Here is a 19,843-nt window from a genome sequence, read left to right as displayed (position 1 = left end):
GTTCCCCCCACAAGTCAGTGTATTTTAAAAGAAAATTACATTCATGAGCATTTTTGGCATCATCTCATCATTTGCAAAAAAAAGAGAGAGAAAAAGCTCAAACTGATAGTTTGGCATCACATCAAATCCCTTTAAAAGAGGAGGGGAAAAAAACCCACACTAATATCTTTTTCATAACCCTAATGTAGGGACATGTTTTAGTCATTTATGGCTTGAAGTGTTCACAGCTCCCATGAATGCTTTCAATTAGCGAGTTTGAGTCCTGTTTTCCCAGAATTTCCCAAGTTATAAACAGTTGTTTTCTTTCCCCATCTCTCCTTTTTCAATAACAACAACACAGAAATGGATTTATGTGCTTATTTTGTAAGTGCAATAGAGGTCACTTCTGCCAGGTCCAATAACGGACATGGTCTTAATCAAACTGTGGCTTGATTTTGTGAGGATTCTCCATGATTTGAAGTCTTTAAGTCAAGAGTGGACGGCTTCCTAAAAATGTGCTCTAGCTCAACTGTGAGATATGGGCTGGATGCAGGGATTACCAGGTGAAATTCTCTGACCTCTGTTATGCAGGAGGTGAGACTAGATGATTGTAGTGATCTCTTCTGGCCTTGAAATCTATGAGTCTTCACAGTCCCTGTTCACACTAGTGAACGCTGAAGATGCCAAGCATCTCCAGCAACCAGGATTCTAAGGATCTCTCAAAACTCTTTACCTTATCAGCATGGGGCAAACCTCCCCATTGTATCAGAAGGGAAGTGACGTGCCCCAGGTCAGTGGCAGGACTAGGTGTAGCATCCAGGATTAATGATATTCTAATGGCTAGATAACCCTGTGTGGCAGAGTGCGCGAGAGCTGGGTCTGTATTCTGGCATTCAGATATGTCGTGACAATACAGCCAAGAGCAGGTCTCCCTTGGATCTTTTCTCTGTCTGGACGCAGGGGGCCAGAACGGCAGGTGATCCCATTTACACATAGCTCTCGGCGTCTGTCTTGCCGTTTATTAAGACCCAAAGTGGGCCTTTATCTCTTGGCACCAGGCATCTCTTCCCCAGCCTGTGGTGGGATGCTTGTGAACACAAGAGGGTAATGGGAGAGATAGAGGGAGAGGTGGGTGCTTTCTTATTGGCTACGCTGTACTGTTAAATATTAATGAGCTGGTGATGATGGAGCTCCTCCCACTCCCTCTTCTCTTCTCCAAGCCCATCCTCTTCGTCCCTCTGTTGCTGCTCTCATTGCTGAATGGGGGATGGGGCTGTGGGTGATGGTAGAGTCAGCAGGTAGGGTTGCATGGATGAGTCTGTGACACACGGGTTAGATTGACCCCTTATGACCCTTCCCTTCCCCATCTTCATCTCTCCCCACACTTCCTCCCGGATTCAGTGAAACCCAAGACACATCCTCAGCTGACGTCAATCGACATAGCTCTATTGGAGCCAACGGACCAGCTCCCCAGCTGGTGTAAACCAGTATAGCTCCACTGAAGTCAGTGGGACAATGCTGACTTATGCCAGCTAAGGATCTGGCCCTAGTGCAGTGAGTCTCCACCCCACCATGACTAATACGTTAGCCCTGTGCTGTTTTTATAGCCTCACGTCACAGAGCGTGTATGCCAACGGCAGTGCTGATTCTGGTAGCCCCGGGAGCGAGTTCCCAGGCCGCTTTCTTCCTTTTTATTCATTTTAAACTCAGAATTAAGGCAGAGGAGTAATTCCCCGCCCAGCTCTGTTCCACGAGCTGCTGATGCCCCTCTAATCCTTGCACCGTCCCAATCTCTTGGCATGGAAGACGGCTGACTCATAGGGAGACGCATTAGAAAACAAAACTCATTTTTCAGTTAGTGTGGGGAATCTGGGTTTCTTTCCGGGAATTACATGAATGGAAATCAGATTTCAAAGCACTTCTTTAATCTCTGCTTTCTGGCCCAGGTTAGTTTTTTCCATTGCCAACATTCTTTTTTTTTTGGGTTCCCCAGGCTTACAAGAAATAAAAATAAATTGCAACACTCATGAAAAGTTTGATAGCCCAGGAGGCAAAAGGTCACTATCTACCCACAGAGCAGGTACAGCCCAGGCAGTGGTAGGGAAACTTTCCCAACGGTGCCTCATCCATGTGTCCCTCTCTTGACCTGGACTGGCCATCTCCAGAGCCTTGAGACAGCCAACAAAATTGCTCATCGAGCATAGGGATGAACCAGACAAACACCAGCCATGTTGCTTAATGTGCTATTGGAAGGCACTCTGGTCCAGATTCTCAAAGTTATTTAGGCACCTAAATCCCATTGGTTAGGTGCCTAGATAGCTTTGAGGATCTGGGTCTCAGACAATACGGCAAACCAGAAGCGAAGAGGTGGTGCTGGTGGAGATTTTTACTGTGAAGATCTGTCCACTAGGGATGTCGATCAGACCCATCAAACTCATTACAACCATCTCCAACAGCTACTGGAAATGAACCACTTTCCAGTCGCTACCAAAAGGTGGTTTGGGAATGGAACTGTTTTTTTCGGTGGTCCATAACCTGCCCTATCCAATTCCATGCAGTCCTCTCCACGCTGTAAGACTAGCTCAGGAATACAGGTGCTGATGAATGTATTGGGTCTGGAAATGGACCTAACTGAGGGACACACAACTTCCCTGCTGTCTAGTTGTATGAGGGTGGAGGCGTAACGGCACACTCACACAACCTCCTGGTGTCATGTCCCTGAGTGACGGGTAAACCTCACATCAGCCAGAGGCTCAGTTCAAACAAACAATCACCCCAAAGTCTGGATGCCCCATCAAACCTTCTCCCAACCTCTTGAAGGCTCAGTCTTGCTCCCATTGAAGCCAACAGGAGTTTTGCCCTGGATGTCAGGACCTGCGTCTGCAAAAACAGAGCTGGAAATATGGAAAGGACAAGCTTTCTTGACCCTTGCTGTGGTGGTCCCTCATAGTCTTTAGATTCCAGGACCTCGCTGGGGAATGTGGGCTTGCCCATGGAAACGGAACATTTCCCTGAGACGCAACCCAAAGGTCCCACCTCGCGGCAGTGAGCTCTCTCTCTCCTGTTGGATAGGAGCTGCCCGGGATGGAGGGGTGAAATGCAGTCAGTCTTTCCTCTCCCCCTTTGTGTCACTGAATGGTGGGATGCAGTATGAACTTGAGTCAGGGAGCTTGCTTAGATAAAATCAGAGCCCGCCAGGCCTCTTGGCCAAAATTTAAACTGAACCTCTCCCACCCCCCGGAGGTTGCTTCCCACTAACTTTCCATACCCACGCCCTTAGGGGATCAAATTAGGCGGGGATCAAATTAGCCCCTAGTGCAAAGTAAAGCAACTGCAGTGCGGCTCTAATTTACCCTGGCTGAAAAGCCCCGTCCGGGTTGGTCCGCTGGCTCGGGAATCACTGAAACTCAGCCTGCTCTGCCCACACCCGCGCCTACCCCGGAAACGTGCCCTTCCCTGGGAGGACGTAGCACCATCTGTGCCAGGGATTCCCCTAGGCAAAGGGAAGTTGGACTGGCATGATGAGGACAGGGCGGGTTCCACAGAGTTTTGACATCGGCTTCACTGGGAACAGTGGCAGGTCCTTAATGAAATCTCCGATCCTGCTTCCCTAAGCAGAGGCAGGTTATTTTACTTCTTGGCGCACTGCCTATCAACTTGCCAGGGGCTGCACAGAGGAGGGGGAGGGAGGGAAATCCCCCAAGGAGCTCCAAATGCTTTAGAAAAGCCTTCCGAGGTCTCTTCCAACCCTGATCTTCTATGATTCTAAAACCTACCTCTGCCACGCTGCGCCTCAGGACAGGGGCCACCGGCCTTAACCAACCCTCCCCAGAGGGGAGCGAGGGACAACGACAGAGTACAAACAGCCCCCGTGCCAACCGCCTCTGCACCAGAGCCGAGGCGCAGCCCTTTGTCAATGTGAACTTCGTTTGGCCTCCTAGCAGGGGGAAGCTGGTGGGGCCAGGCGTGCTGCTAATCCTGACCGAGGCCCAGGTGCAGGGGAAGTTTGCTCATTATTGAACGCAGGATAAATTTCCTTCAAGGAAGCAACGGAGGGTCCTGTGGCACCTTTGAGACTAACTTCTGTTAGTCTCAAAGGTGCCACAGGACCCTCCGTTGCTTTTTACAGATTCAGACTAACACGGCTACCCCTCTGATACTTCCTTCAAGGGTTTACCCTGAGAAGCCATCAGACGGAGGCTGGGAGGCTGCCTCCATGCCCCCCGCCATGGGGAGCTGGGGAGGGATGGAGAAGGCCCGCTCTGGCATGCAGGCCGGGAGAGAATAGCCATCACGTCTTCTGTTCTGGCAGCTCCTAAATGTTAGGTGCCCACCTTCAGAACTAGGCCAGCACAGGGGGAACGTCTGGCGCTTGGGCCAGCCTCCCCAAATGCCGCCCATGTGTAAGGGCTTCAATGTAGAAAAGCATGTCACGTTAAATGCACGAGTGGTCCCAGGGGAGTCAGTGGGTCACGGTTTAAAGAAGAGGCCTTCATGTAAATGAAAATGGGACTGCTCATGCTGAAAATGAGATTTTTCGCCTTCCTCTGCGGTATGAGGCTCAGGTCACTTGCAGGTTTAAACTAGTGTAAGTGGTGGATTCTCTGTCACTTGAAGTCCTTAATCCATGATTTGAGGACGTCAGTAACTCAGCCGGAGTTCAGGGGCCTGTTACAGGAGTGGGTGGGTGCGGTTCTGTGGCCTGCCCTGTGCAGGAGGTCAGACTAGATGATCGTGATGGTCCCCTCTGGCTTTAAAGTCTATAAAGCATGTGCTCAAGTGTATTGCTGGATCAGGGTCAACGTAGATTACGCTAAAGGCCATCTTACTCCGGAATCGGAGCACCCCCACAGGGAGCGATTGCAGAATAGCGCTAACTAATCTATTTTGCAATAGCTATTCTGGTCAATTTCCCCATGTGGACAAGCCCTTACTGTAAAGAATCTAGAATCTAGGCCTAAATGTGGCTACACAATTATTGCCAAGACGGTGCAAGTTTTACTCCTGGTGGTATGCTCTTCTTAAGCGCACAGTCCCAGCTGATGTTAAGGGGGCTATTCCCCTAAGTAAATACTCACCCCTGGGTTGCACAGCACTATTATGATTAACTAGCTTGGGAGCATTTCACCCTCACTTGGCAAATGACTAACACAAGGTGCAAGGCAAGGGAGAATCAGGCCCCAGAACTCCCTGCAATTTCAATCTTCATCCCCCCCTCACAGCTCTGCTAACATATCCATCCCCAGCCTGAGCCCCCACTCACAGCTTTGCTAATACACCTCAGTTCCAACTTACTACACCCACTCATGGGTCTCCCCCACAGTTCTTCCAGCCCATAGGTGCATAGAATCATAGAATCTCAGGGTTGGAAGGGACCTCAGGAGGTATCTAGTCTAACCCACTGCTCAAAGCAGGGCCAATCCCCAAACAGATTTTTACCCCAGTTCCCTAAATGGCCCCCTCAAGGATTGAACTCACAACCCTGGGTTTAGCAGGCCAATGCTCAAACCACAGAGCTATCCCTTCCTCTGCATAGAGCTGTGAAAGCTGGATATAAATTCTTCCCTTGCAGCTCTGCCAACACATCTCAGCCTTCCACTGCTCTGCCGTTCTGGGCTCATTGGGAGTCACACCCATCTGCCCAGCTGGGAAGGGGGAGGAGAAGATAGTTACATATTCTGCCCCAGTGGGATGGTTTGCTCAAATGACTGACAGCTCAACCCAGCCCTGGGCAGAGGGAACAAGAAACAACCACCCCCCACATCCAGGCTCAGTTCTGATCACATTTTCCCAATTAGCCAAAATATTTAACAACAGCTTTAAAATACAAACTAACCTTCAACGCCCGGCCTCGGCACCCCTGTCCTCCGCGCAAAGATTTATTTAAAATGTCCCCATCTGGATTTTTCTGGGCATTGAGTAGACAGGCTGTTGGCAGCAGGGCAGAGAAAAACAATCACCCTTGCAAATGTAGGCGCAAGATCTTCAGCTGATGCTCGTCACCACAGCCCCATGAATTTCAAGGGCTCCCTGCCAATTCACACCAGCTGAGGCTCTGTGCTACAGACCTCTGATCCTTATAACGAAGAGCCCTTCAAGGAATTTTATGATGGTGAAACAATAGCGAAGTGCTCTTCTGCCGCTATCCAATCCCAGGTCAACATGTTTTCCACAGTCACACTTTAGTGCCTGAAGGGCTATGACAGATTTACTGTGGGTTTAGCATAACAAACTCGGGGTTATGTTTTAGTAGCTCTCTGCCTAGTTAGCAGAGTGGAGTGAGTCTCTAATAGGCACAATATGTCAGGCCAGCTTTAAGCCACCTGACTGTTTTATTGCTGTAAGGTTCCCGCTGAGCAGGATGGACGGGGGAGTGAGCTCATGCCAGAGTATTTTCACCTGCCGGATTCAGAGCTGGTCGATAGCTGCCGGGTTGATTCTCCGCTGGGGGCTGTGGTCTGAGTAGGTTCAGGGCAAACCAATGCTCGTGTGGGAGATGGTCAAAGAAAACGCAGTGTGTTGGATAAAATGGTCTTGAGGCTCTAGCGACCCCATTCTCGCTGAACAAGTAGTGCGCGACAGCTGGGATTTTGAACGTATCGAAGGGAGTTAGGTGCATGGCTCCCATGGGATCTTGGCCGGTGTTGAGCGGCTAGCCCAGGGGTGGCCAACCGGTGGCTCCGGAGCCACATGCGGCTCTTCAGAAGTTAATATGCGGCTCCTTGTCTAGGCGCCGACTCCGGGGCTGGAACTACAGGCGCCAACTTTCCACTGTGCCGGGGGGGGGTTGCTCACCACTCAACCCCTGGCTCTGCCACAGGCCCTGCCCCCACTTCGCCCTTTCCCGTCCCCTCCCCTGAGCCACCATGCCCTTGCTCCTCCCCCTCCCGCCCAGAGTCTCCAGGATGCCACAAAACAGCTGATCGGGCGGTGCGGGGAGGGAGGGAGGGAGAGGGAGGCGCTGATCGGCGGAGCTGCTGGGAGCGGGGAGCTGATGGGGGGGGCTGCTGACGTATTCCTGTGGCTCTTTGGCAATGTACATTGGTAAATTCTGGTTCCTTCTCAGGCTCAGGTTGGCCACCTCTGGTCTAGCTCTTAGAATGTCCCAACCCAAAGCTCTACCATGGGGTTAGGCGTTGTTGTGTTGGCTGCCATCTTGGCCCTCCCCCGGGGCCGCCAGAGCTGAAAGCACGGCTCTCTCTAGCTTCAGCTTGGGCGCACCAGTCTCACCATAGCACAAGCGGAGCCGGGCATTACACCTTCCCCAGGGGAGACGCCCTCACCGAGGGTGAAATTCCTCTGCCACCAGCAGCACGAGGCCATGCTCCACTCACACCCTCTAAATGGTTACGCAGGTCTCGCGATGGTCATCAGCACGGGGGTGACTTTCACCAGCCATGCAAGTAATTACCTTCTGCCTTCCTCGGGGGGATTCAGAGCCCCCGTTCCCATCCAGCCCCCGGCGCTGCCAGAGATCCCGCTCCTTGTGTAAGGGGACTGTTGGCCTCTTACTAAAACTCATTGGGGTTTTTTTGGCTAGCTCCTAGTACCAAAAGGAAGGGGAAAGGTCGATGGGAAAGCAGGACCCTGAGACTGACAGTCCCCCAGGGCAATGGGGAGAGGCCAATGCTCCGGGTCAGCCTGATTGAGAGGGCGGGCAGGCTAATGAGGGAGTCAGGAGGCCGGGGGGGGGGTCCCCAGCTGGAATTGCCTGGAACAGACTGGGGCTGAACTAAGGGGAGAGCAGGGGCCCGAGCTGGGCTGGGGAGCAGAGCCGGGCCAGCCAGGGAACCAGAGAAGCAGCCCAGGGAGCAGGTCAGTGCTGGGAGCAGGAACCACAGAACCGGCCCAGAGAGCAGACCTGCCCTGGGGGCAGAGCTGCAGCAACCAGAGCCAGAGGGGCCGGAGAAGCAGCCCAGGGAGCTGGAGGCGGAGCAGCAGCCGTGCTGAGGCCGAGTGGGGCTGGAGCAGGCCGGAGCCGGGTGCGGTGAGCAGCTGGGGAGGGCGAGGGGGACCCTGGGCAGCGGGCCCAGGGCAGGGAGACACCCCCAGCCAAGAGGCCCTGCAGGCCAGACTTGGAGGGGGATCGTAACCCCAGTGTTACGCAGAATGTCAGGGGCAAAGCCGTGAACAGACCCAGAGCCACTGTTCTTTAGACACATTTGGGGGCTGATTCTCTGGGGGCATGGGCCTGGTGCGGCCATTTATGCCTGTGCCACGTGAGTGTCGCATGCCAGCAAAGCAGAACAGTGGCATGTCACATCTTCTTTGCACTCAGATGGTAGTGGTGTACTTGGTTGCACCAGGCCCATTGGCCTCCACCCTGGTTACTCACTGCTTGTACACGGGTGCAATACATGGGTCGAGTTATCCCTGATTTACACACGCGTATCCAAGATCAGAATAAGCCCAAAGCCTCTTCAAGGACAATGTTGCAATTTCACAAATGAATCTTATCTGCAAGGAAGTCTTTCTTCACACAGTGCTCAGTCACCTGTGGAACTCATTGCCAGGGGATGTTGTGAAGGCCAAAAGTCTAACTGGGTACAAAAGAGAATTAGATAAGCTCCTGGACGATGGATCTGTCAATGGCTATTAGCCAAGATGGTCAGGGATACAACCCCATGCTCTGGGTGTCTCTACACCTCCAGCAGCCCGAATCTGGGACTGGCCAACAGAGGATGGATCACTCAATAATTGCTCTGTTCTGTTCATTCCCTCTGAAGTACCTGATATTGGCTACTGTTGGCAGACAGGACACTGGGCTAGATGGACTATTGGTCTGACCCACTCTGGCCATTCTTATGTTCATTGACATCGAGCCATTTGTGGTGTCTGAACCCATTATTTCTGCTGCCATTTATAACAGCGATAAGGAGAAGCCACACACGCCTTGGCCCAATCAGTAGCTATTTGCGTGGCGTGTTCTTTGTTTCCAAGCCGCAGTCTCTCTTCAGCGAAGTGATTTATGTCCAGGAACTTAAGAAAAAGATTACCACGCACACATGTTAACTAACCTCGATTAAGAGGAAGGAAAAATTAATCCACACTGGTTATTAATTCTTTTCTTAAGCAAATAAAGCCAATCACGAGCCGAGAACGGGCTCCAAGACTCAACTCTCTTTGCGGGGCTCCCAGCTGTGCTGCACTGAGCTAAGAATAACAGATGTGGTCATCTTCTCGGAGCCCTGTGAGAACGGTCGTACCAGTCCAGTCGCACTGATATGAGACCACAAAGCCTCACCAGGCGAGGATGTTATCTTCGAGAGGCCTGTGAGAGCCAGGGTGGGGAACATTTTCCCATCACAGTCACCCTGGGCATCAGCAGTTCAGCCAGCAGGGCTAACTGACATTTAGGTTACTTTAGTTTATGCGTATTTATTGTATTGCTCATGCTGGAACTTGTTCCATTTGAGGTACTTCTTCCTTCTGGGGGGACACGTGCCCTGTTATTGCTGAAGGTTTTGTCCTAAACCTTAGCCCTGATCCAGCGCACATCATCCGAGAGACCCAAAACACCCTACACAGCAGGATCAGTATCAGCATCCCCGTTTTTCAGACGGGGAAACTGAAGTCTGTGGAGGTGAAGTGAGTTTCCGCAAGGAGAGTCAGTGGTGGAGCTGAGCATCTCATAGCATCTCTCATCTTCAAGTGGTTTACAAGGTTTATTCTGCAAAAATAACCTCGCCGTCAATGAAATGCAGCTGCATCTGGGGTGGGACTCGGTATTTATTTATTTTATATTTAAACATACATATCAGGAGCATCCTCATCCCATGCTTGGTGAGTACTTCCCGGTATTTAAAATAGCACGGCAATAAACAATTACACTGAACTGCTGAAATCCACCACCTGCTACCCATCTGGCCATAATCGCTCTCATTGACATATGTGGCAGTGTGGTCCTGTGGGTAAAGCAGCAGCCTGGGAGTGAGGAGATAAGGGTTGCAGGGCCGACTTTAGGGCAATTCAGCCGATTCCCCGGAATCGGGCCCCGTGCCCCTAAGAGGGTCCCGCAACATCCTGAAGGCGCTGCCACCAAAGTCCCGCCACTGTCTTCGGCGGCAGCTCAATCACTGCCGCGGAGGAAGGACCCTCCGCCGAAGTGCCACCGAAGGCACCGGCACTGTCGTCGTTGGCAGCTCAATCATTGCCACTGTCTTTAGCGGCATTTCTGCGGAGGGTTCTTCCGATTGAGCTGCTGCCGAAGACAGCGGCGGGACTTTGGTGGCAGCTCCTTTGAATCGGGCCCCGTGGTGTCTAAAGCCGGCCCAGGAGGGTTGTATTGTTGGTTCTGCCACTGGCCTGCTGTGTGAGCTTGGGCAAGTTACTGTGCCTCCCTGCCTCAGTTTCCACATCTATAAAATGGATAGATTGGGAGGGAAAAGAATTTCTCATCCCGAGAAAATGTTTGAGCTATCGGAAATGTTCCCCTATTGCTTTGGGACAAAACTACAACATCTTGGATATTTTCATGAACTGAAAATCCAAAAAGATTTTTCAGTTTAGCTCAATCAGAAGGGTTTTGTTTGTTTCAACTTTTTGTATTGGAAACAAATTGTTTTTACTATAGTTAGCTGAAGTTTTGAAAGAAAAACTCATTTTGAATGGGCAAACCAGAATCTGTCATTTGGAAAAATGTCAAAATGAAGTGCACTGACAAGTTCAATCCCCCTTTTATCGCCCAAAAAGATTTCAAGTAAAAAAAGTTCTCCTGATTTTGCCAAATTGCCTTTTTCAGATGAAGAAAAGATTGCTGTAAAAATGGGGATGAGGAAACGTAGTCACCTTTACGGAATCCTTTGAGTTCTATGAAATAGGATGTTGGAAGAGGTAGGTATCATCATCATTCATTCCCACGCCATCTCTCTGTTATACTGAAACAACCAATCATCTCCACATCAGTCCTATTCCCTCTCTCTGTAAATATCTGGTACCTGTTTAAAAATTCACAGCAAAAGGGCACAATAGGATAGGAAAGAAAGTGAAGACATTTCTTAAATCCACACGCTATAAGGGAAGTTGGGGAGGCCTATAGATAAGGCACACCAGACTGTGGGTAATGTGATATAAATAGCAAATGGAAATATACATTCTAAATATCAGTAAATCTCTGCTCTGCCGGTCTCTTAAAATGGGGTCACTTGTTTTTTCATGGTACCCGTTACTGGACCAAACCCCAGATCCAAACAACCTCAAATGCTGGGAACGTTTGACTCAAGATCCAAATCCTAACACTGGCCCCAATCAGGAAGGTACTTAAGCACGTGGGTCACTCCACTGTAACCCTAAATCAGGGTCTTTAAGACAGGTCCCATTACTATAAAGGGCTGACCACAAAACTCAGATCTGAACACCTGAATTTTCGGAAAGTTTGGCTCCCGATCCATCACTAGTAAATACTCAAGACATCAAGTTGACAGAACAAGGAGCAATGGTCTCAAGTTGCAGTGGGGGAGGTCTAGGTTGGATATTAGGAAACACTATTTCACTAGGAGGGTGGTGAAGCACTGGAATGGGTTACCTAGGGAGGTGGTGGAATCTCCATCCTTAGAGGTTTTTAAGGCCCGGCTTGACAAAGCCCTGTCTGGGAAGATTTAGTTGGGGTTGGTCCTGCTTTGAGCAGGGGGTTGGACTAGATACCTGAGGGCCCTTCCAACCCTGATATTCTATGGTTCTAAGTTAGCTCTCCCTACTCTTGTGAACAGTGGTTTGGGATCTTTAACACTCACAAGTGCTCTGGACCTTTGGGTAATATTTTGGCCTGAACAGACATGTACAAGGGCTTCCCCGCACATTGTTGTTTAGTATAGTAACTGAAAGTGCTTGAGAAGAGTTAAACTGTTGAAGTACCTCTCTAAGCAGCAGCCAGATGCTTCTAAGTGCCTCTTAAGTACTGGTCTGCAGGAAAGACAGCACAACAGGTCTGGTGGGCTTCTGTTGTCATCCTCGGTTTTTATCATTTTTTTCCAATATGGAAAATTCCCATAAAATGTCATAAGGATGAAATTGATTGGACTCTATGGAAATGTACCGGGATTCTATAGAAGTGACTCTGAACATAGAGAGTTCAACAGAAAATGATTTTTTTAACCACCCTATAGAACTCAGTAACAAGGCTTAAATTCCCTATTAGGGGATAAAATCCTGTACAAGAGGAAGGAGGGTCCAGTGGTTAAGGTGGTAGCCTGGGACTCAGGTTTGTCTGTGCTCCATCACAGACTTCCTGGGTGACCCTGGGCAAGTCACTTAGGGTCGGATTTTTACAGTGATTTAGATGCCTCAAGGTGCAGATAGGCGTCTAATGAGGCTTTCAAAAGCACCTAATGCTCTGAAATCATTGATTTCAGTTGGACGTAGGTGCCCGGGTGCTTTTAACAGCCCATTTCAGGCACCTGTTGCTATCTTTAGGCATCTAAATACCTTAAACAAACCTTAGCCCTTTGTATCTCTGGGTCTCACTTGTCCATCTGCAAAATGGAGATAATATGACCTTTCCATCTTGCAGGGGTGTCGTAAGGATAGATCCATTAAAGACTGGGAGCTGTGAAGATATGACAGTAATGAAGCCTGTGTAAGTCTAAGATAAATAGGTATTGAATTTAGAGCTAGTCAAAAGATTTTGATTTTCCATGATTTTGTGTCAAACATTTGCATGTTGACACCCACCTTGAGAGATGTGAATGAAAATGTTTATTGCCCTTTTTATTTTAATCTTTCTGAGCAGCTCTGTAACTGGCTGAAGTTTTTTGACTTTCCAAAAATTCCATAAAAATTTTTTTGGAGGGGGGGAGGACCTCTACCAATTTTTGATCCGATTTTGTGATATTTTTTACTAGCTTTTTCCAGTCAGCTCTCATTGAAGCCAACAGAATGGTTGAAAACCCTATCTGAAAATTGATAATTTTCTACACTTTTCCTTAGGGCTTTGCCTCTTAGCCACAGCCAGGACCCCTTGCATATTCCACGTGTTGAACGCTGCGCTAGGCTAACAACGCACAATGACAGGATATAAATATTCCTAGTGAAGTGCACTTTAAGAGGTGCCTGCTTGCCAGAGGATGCTGTCTCCCTCCTCAGTGATGGTGAGGAGAATGTGTGGTTTGGTTTAAATGGGAAAACAAATACATTTCCCCACTCCCCCTCTTCACTCTCTGAGCAGACTCAGCCTTCATCAGAGGCTAAAAGGGAAATATTTACAGAAGACCCATGTTAAAATGTTGGCAGATCATCGCTGCCACTGGCAGATCCATGAACGCTCAGAGGAGGGGGATTCGCACAAAGCCATTTAATCATCTGCCTGAAATGGGATTTCAATGGGGCACAGGGCTTGCCTGGGAGTCCTGCATAGGGATGACTTGCACCCACAGACAGGTCACTTAACCTCGCCAGGCCTCGCTTTCCCCTTCTGTACGAGGGGTCTCAGAATGACAGGCATGAGCAGACGCTGGGGTTTGCAAAAGGATCTGGAGATGCCCAATATAAAATGCTACCATTATGGCTCCAGCCCCAAATCTCTTCCCTGGTTTCCTGCTGCTTTGGGGGCTGTTTGGGAGAGCTGCTAATTAGAGCTGGGTGACATTTTCTGGACAGGTTATTCAGTGGAAAAGACAATTCCCCTTGATCTGAAACTATTTGCAGGTTTGAAGGGAATCATTTTGGCCATTCTGGAGGAGAAGGTGGAGGCGGCGGTGGGGCTGCCGCCCCTTCCCCTTCCCCCCTGCCCTTTTATAACCCACACTCCAATGGTTAGGACATTCAGTTGGGAGGTGGGAGACTCGGTGTCAGGAATCGGGGCTGGCAGCTGACCCTGGGACCAGCTAGCTGACCTGCAGCTGGACCTCCTGATCAACCAGACTCCCTGATTGACTGAGAGACATCACGAGCTCTGCTCTTAAGCTCACCAGCAGCTCAAGGCTAGTGCCTGGTCAAGGCTGACTCCTGCATCTGCAATGGTTCCTGTCCCTGCCTTGTTCCCAGCCTTGTTCCAGTCCTGCTCCTTTGACTGGCGCCTGATGCTAGTTCTGATCCTTGCCTCTCTGTTCCTGGCTGCTATCTCCTGCTCCAAGCACTAGGTCTGACTGCTACTGCTCTGACCGCTAGACATGACCACCCACACCCCATTTCAGGACACCCAGGTCTGAATCGCCTCTCTGGAACAGATCTAAAATGGACGTTTCCAATTCACCAACATTTCAGAGGTTACGTGTCTGTTACAGGGGTGGGTGGGTGAGGTTCTGTGACCGGCAACGTGCAGGAGGTCAGACTAGATGATCATGCTGGTCCCTTCTGACCTTAAAGTCTATGAGATTCTGTTGGACCTGAACCAATCCCCCTCTCCCGCCAGAACTGCCACTGATCCAAGGAGTCAGTTATTTGCTGATTATCCCACATTTGCCTACGTTGGGGTTTTTACACCGTCCTCTAAAGAATCTGGTGGTGGCCACTCTTGGAGTAGACAGACCTCTGATCCAATCTGGCAATCCCTTTGTTCCTATAGTGGGCAAGCAGTGGGTCAAGGCCCTCTTCCCTGCAAGCCATATAGGCAGACGTTCAAGGAAGCCCATTCCATTGCACAGCGGGCGGGGCTGAAATAGATGAGAATCTCCAGTGGCCAGAGCTGAGGGGTTGCTAATCCAATGGCGCCGACATGACATAGATTAGAATGTATGTATGTGCTTGAACTGTGCACCAGCTGGATTATCCTGGAGAAGGCCGGTCGTTCCAAGTATGTATGAAGTCTCTTTGCCGTTCTATTTTCTCCCTCTCCCTAGCGAAAAGATCTGAACTGCTGTGTGTTGATGTAATGCCTTTCCCTAATCATCGTTCCAATGAACCCGAGAGAGGAGCTCCACATGTAGCATGCTGAAAAATTCCTCCAAATGCTGGCTACTGGCCAATGGAGTAGCATGGGGGACTTTCCATTTTTTCCCTTTGATTATGTCGTCAGCTGGCTTTACCTATGAGCAACGGTCCATTGCGGGGACTTCTGTATCACAATGAGCGCTGGCTGAAGACTGCAAAAGAGAGCTCGTGAATATTCGTTTGGGTCCCGATGGGCTGTTTGGTTTGACTGTCATTGGTGCCCCCAATTTACTGGAGAATATTGGCAGGGGAGTTTTTGTTCACACTAAGTCGTGATCATACTTCGCTCTTCTCCAGCACTTTTCATCAGTTGACCTCAAAGCACTGTACAAAGGAGGTCAGTAGCATTAACCCCATTTTGGGGAAACTGAGGTAAAGTAGTTTGCCCCAGGTCCCCCAGCAGGATAGTGACAGAGCTGGGAACAGAACCACAGTCTCCTAAATTCTAGCCCACCGCTCTGTATTTCCCAGTGCACGGGGCCAGCACACGACTTACGTCTTACTTCAACCTTCTAAACAGGGCTGAGATGGGACTTGAGTGATGCGACATAGACTCATAGACTTATAGACTCTAAGGTCAGAAGGGACCATTATGATCATCTAGTCTGACCTCCCGCATGATGCAGGCCACAAAAGCTGACCCACCCACTCCTGGAATAATTCTCTCCCTTGACTCAGCTGTTGAAGTCCCCAAATCATGATTTAAAGACTTCAAGTCGCTGAGAATCCTCCATCAAGCGACCCCTGCCCCATGCTGCGGAGGAAGGCGAAAAACCTCCAGGGCCTCTGCCAATCTACCCTGGAGGAAAATTCCTTCCCGACCCCAAATATGGCGATCAGCTGAACCCCGAGCATGCGGGCAAGATTCTCTAGCCAGACCCTGTGGAAAAAGTTCTCTGTAGTAACTTTTAATATCCCATCATTGACCATTGTTACTAATTACCAGCGATGGCACGTTATTGATCTATTGACTAAAATAACTTTATCCCATCAAAAATAACTTTATCCCATCAGCATGGGGTGAATTTCACCCTTTATTAATCCCCGTATTCACATCCACTTGTATATACGTGCGGACGTGCAAGAGACCTTGTGCATGAGCAAGGAGATCTGTCATTTGATATTTGCTATCTAAGGTCCATCAATGGCTATTAGCCAGGATGGGCAGGGATGATGTCCCTAGCCTCCGTTTGCCAGAAGCTGGGAATGGGCAACAGGGGATGGATCACTTGATGATTACCTGTTCTGTTCATTCCCTCTGGGGCACCTGGCATTGGCCATTGTTGGAAGACGGGGACTGGGCTAGATGGACCTTTGGTCTGACCCAGTGTGGCCGTTCTTATGTTCTATTCACCTATCCAACTGGGGAGCAAAAACAATACCACATGACTTAGCTAACCAAACTGGGGACTAGTCAATGCCAATAGTTTGCAGACATTGCAAAGGCTGGATTATGTCCCTTCCTTCTGCTGAGCACTCCTTACTCCATGAGTAGCCCTACTGAAATCAATGGGACTACCTGCATAGAAAGGGACAACTCAACATGAGGCAGAATTTGGCCCTTCCTGTAAGACCTACTGAGGGGACGGACAAGCTGGATTTGCCCAACTTGTGGATATCGTAACCAGGCACAAAAGGATTGTGTTAAAAGATCAAGTGATGGTTGAGCTTCAAAAGTTTTGGAGATTGTAGATCTTGGGATAAACACCAAAACTTCGAAGGCAGAGCCCTGTGTCGGCTCTGCATTCAGGATTCCCTGCGAGCACCAGCAGGCCTGCTATGCAAAGAGCAGTTTATCTGAATCTTCTGAAAAACTGGCCTGGAAATTCCACCAGATCAGGCTTTCTGGTGAAGTCTCCAGTGGTTCTTGCTGCTGCTTGGCCACAAATACCTTGAGGGGAGCATTTTGCCTCACAGCATTTCCTCTCCATCTCTCCTAGTCCCCTTCAGAACTAAGAACATAAGAACATAAGAACGACCACACTGGGTCAGACCAAAGGTCCATCAAGCCCAGTCTCCTGTCCTCTGACAGTGGCCAATGGCAGGTGCCCCAAAGGCACTAGGTACTGCAGAGTCAGCTGTATTGTGAAGTCAAGGTAAGAGGGCGTGGGGACAAGTTAACAGAATTTTTTTAGTCTAAATGAAAGTTCAGTTTGGGCTATGGGCACTGGTTTGGGCCATGGAAACTGGTATCAGAACCATTTTACCCACCTATTCATGTAGGAAGCAGGGAATCCCAGGTTTCTATTTAACTGTTACACCAGCAACGTAATGGATGAGATTAGACTGAACTCAAAGGACCCCCATCCCTCTAGCCCTGCCTTTGCGTCTCCATCTCTAGCCTCTTCCTGTAAAATACCTCCACAAGATGGCACGCTGCCACCGGGCCACACACAAAGGGGATCCCAGACTCTGCCAAAGTATGGGGGAGATGTTCAGACCTGGCGTTTTCCTTCCGTCCCTAGTTACTTACTTTAATTTGACAGCAGCACTATTGATTCCTTTGTAGTCTCCTGATTTTGAACATCAACCCCAGGACAGGATCTTCCCGTATGTACAATGTTCTGTGCTTCTGTTAGCCTCCCACGTGGTTCAGTTCGACTCTGAATCCATCCTCTCTTTATGAGCGTTGAGACAGCATGCTTCTATTGTCTTTGAAGCCGACTCATAGCCACGACTCCTGGGAACCTGCGCTTGCCAGACCAGTAGCTTATGACTGAGAGCCTTCCTATTGTTCAGGATTATCATGAGCACGGTCACCATTACGTCTCAGCTGCTGCCGTTTTCCATTATGGTTTGCTGCAGCTTGCTTGGAGATGGACTGGCTATGAGCACTGGGCTACAGGTTGGCCTGTTAGCAGTTCCTTGACAGGGTGAATTATTTCCAGTTACTCCTTAGCAGCTGCTCAGTAAAGAATCGCACTCATGGGCTATTTACTTCTCCATTCAAGTCTCTTGCCAGAGAGTTCAAACCAGCCCTCTCATCGGTCCTGTTCCACTAGCGTTCATTGCATTACAGAGCAGAGGGGAGTTTTGCACATTGCTCAGAACACGTGGACGGTTGCGGGCATTTTTCAAGCCATAACGCACATGATATTTCCAACCTGCTACAGGCTCAACACTCAAATCAGGGATGGTAAAATACTATTTAATTTCAATAACACTTTGCATTTGGATAGCGTCTTCTCTTCAGGAATGTGCACCAGTATTAACAAACTTAGCCCCAGCCCTGACAAGTGGGTACTAGCCCAAGGTAAATCATTTGGACAGTGATTTTGCCAATTATTATAATATGTTCCTTCTATTGCAGTCGTGCCCAGAAGACTCAGTCTAGATCTGGGCCTGTTGTGGTGGGTGTTGTACAAACACACAATCAGAGACAGACCTAAAGAGCAACGGATTGGATTTGGGGATTTTTATAGGGTTCTGTCATTCAGGATTTGTGAATATTGGAGAGGAAGAATGGTTTTGTTGTTAAGGCACTGGCAAGGAGATCAGGGTTTTGATCTTTTGGACAAATCACTTAATCTCCGCGCCTCAGTTTCCCCATCTGTACAATGGGGATAATAATCCTCCCTTGGATATTTATATTGCCAGCTCTTTGGGGGCAAAGACTAAGTGTCATCTCCACCACTGCCCCCATCACAAAGGGCAGTAGCCATCCCCTGCTGAGGCGAGATTGGCCATGTTGGTGGATTAGGATCCTTTCATTGTATTTTGCTAGAGCAGAGTGATTTGGAGCAAGGGTCTGTAGGTGGTTACTCGGGGGGGCCAATCCACTGAGTCAGCCAGGAGATGCATGTGACCAAGGGGAGGCCGCTGTTGTGTGACCGAGCAGGGGTCAGAAACTCCCACGAAGGCTAACGTTGCCAAGAAGGCTAACGGCATTTTGGGCTGTATAAGTAGGGACATTGCCAGCAGATTGAGGGATGTGATCATTCCCCTCTATTCGGCATTGGTGAGGCCTCATCTGGAGTACTGTGTCCAGTTTTGGGTCCCACACTACAAGAAGGATGTGGAAAAATTGGAAAGAGTCCAACGGAGGGCAACAAAAATTATTAGGGGGCTGGAGCACATGATTTATGAGGAGAGGCTGAGGGAACTGGGATTGTTTAGTCTGCAGAAGAGAAGAATGAGGCGGAATTTGATAGCTGCTTTCAACTACCTGAAGGGGGGTTCCAAAGAGGATGGATCTAGACTGTTCTCAGTGGTGGCAGATGACAGAACAAGGAGTAATGGTCTCAAATTGCAGTGGGGCAGGTTTAGGTTGGATATTAGGAAAAACTTTTTCACTAGGAGGGTGGTGAAGCACTGGAATGCGTTACCTAGGGAGGTGGTGGAATCTCCTTCCTTAGAGGTTTTTAAGGTCAGGCTTGACAAAGCCCTGGCTGGGATGATTTAGTTGGGGTTGGTCCTGCTTTGAGCAGGGGGTTGGACTAGATGACCTCCTAAGGTCCCTTCCAACCCTGATATTCTATGATTCTATGATTCTAAGAGAGGCGAGGTCGAAGGATGGAGCATTAAACGGGGGAAGAAGCAAGGTGCTAAATCAGGCACTTGCAAGAAGAAACCTGGTCTTCCTGCTGAGGGAGCCAAGGTGGACACCAGTCCAACCACGGCGTAAGGTGAGCTCAGAGCTCCTCTGGTAGGCACCGTCAAGCTCTTTTATATAGTGCAATGAGCCAGCCAGCTGGCAAATGGCTCCCAAAACAGACGTACCAAAGCCTTCCCTTGAGGAAATCTTCCTGCTGCAGAGCCCATAGCTTCTGCCTCTCTCCACCACAGGAAATGGGAGTTGGTCTGTGGCTTTCCAGTAAGGTCAAGCTACATAACATGGCGGGTGGGAAGATCTACAGCCTGAAAGTTCTCTTTTATATGGAGTTTTATACCTCACCCATCTGCAGGGTATCTGGGCTTGCCTTTATTTGTGCTGGTCAGGAGTTGAGATCTCTGGAGACTGAAGCAATGGCTCTCAACCTTTCCAGATGACTGTACCCCC

The 19,843-nt window shown here is 49.4% G+C and overlaps 1 long non-coding RNA gene across 4 annotated transcripts in view; it reads left to right on the top strand.

The window, feature by feature from the left end:
* LOC128838221 (uncharacterized) overlaps positions 1-19,843 on the top strand; it is a 44,010-nt gene that overhangs the window by 13,583 nt on the left and 10,584 nt on the right. For 3 of the 4 annotated variants that reach the window (XR_008445125.1, XR_008445126.1, XR_008445123.1), the window contains exons 2-3: positions 10,721-10,812; positions 12,488-12,553. This is a non-coding gene — a long non-coding RNA (uncharacterized LOC128838221). Of the gene's footprint in view, positions 1-10,720; positions 10,813-12,487; positions 12,554-16,784; positions 16,941-19,843 lie in introns of all 4 variants that reach the window. The other variant, XR_008445124.1, reaches the window with a different exon arrangement.

Source organism: Malaclemys terrapin, chromosome 5, assembly GCF_027887155.1.
Source record: "Malaclemys terrapin pileata isolate rMalTer1 chromosome 5, rMalTer1.hap1, whole genome shotgun sequence".
In the NCBI taxonomy this organism is placed as follows: domain Eukaryota; kingdom Metazoa; phylum Chordata; order Testudines; family Emydidae; genus Malaclemys; species Malaclemys terrapin.
Note: the sequence above shows the minus strand (reverse complement) of the source record. Positions and strands in the feature narration are given on the sequence as shown.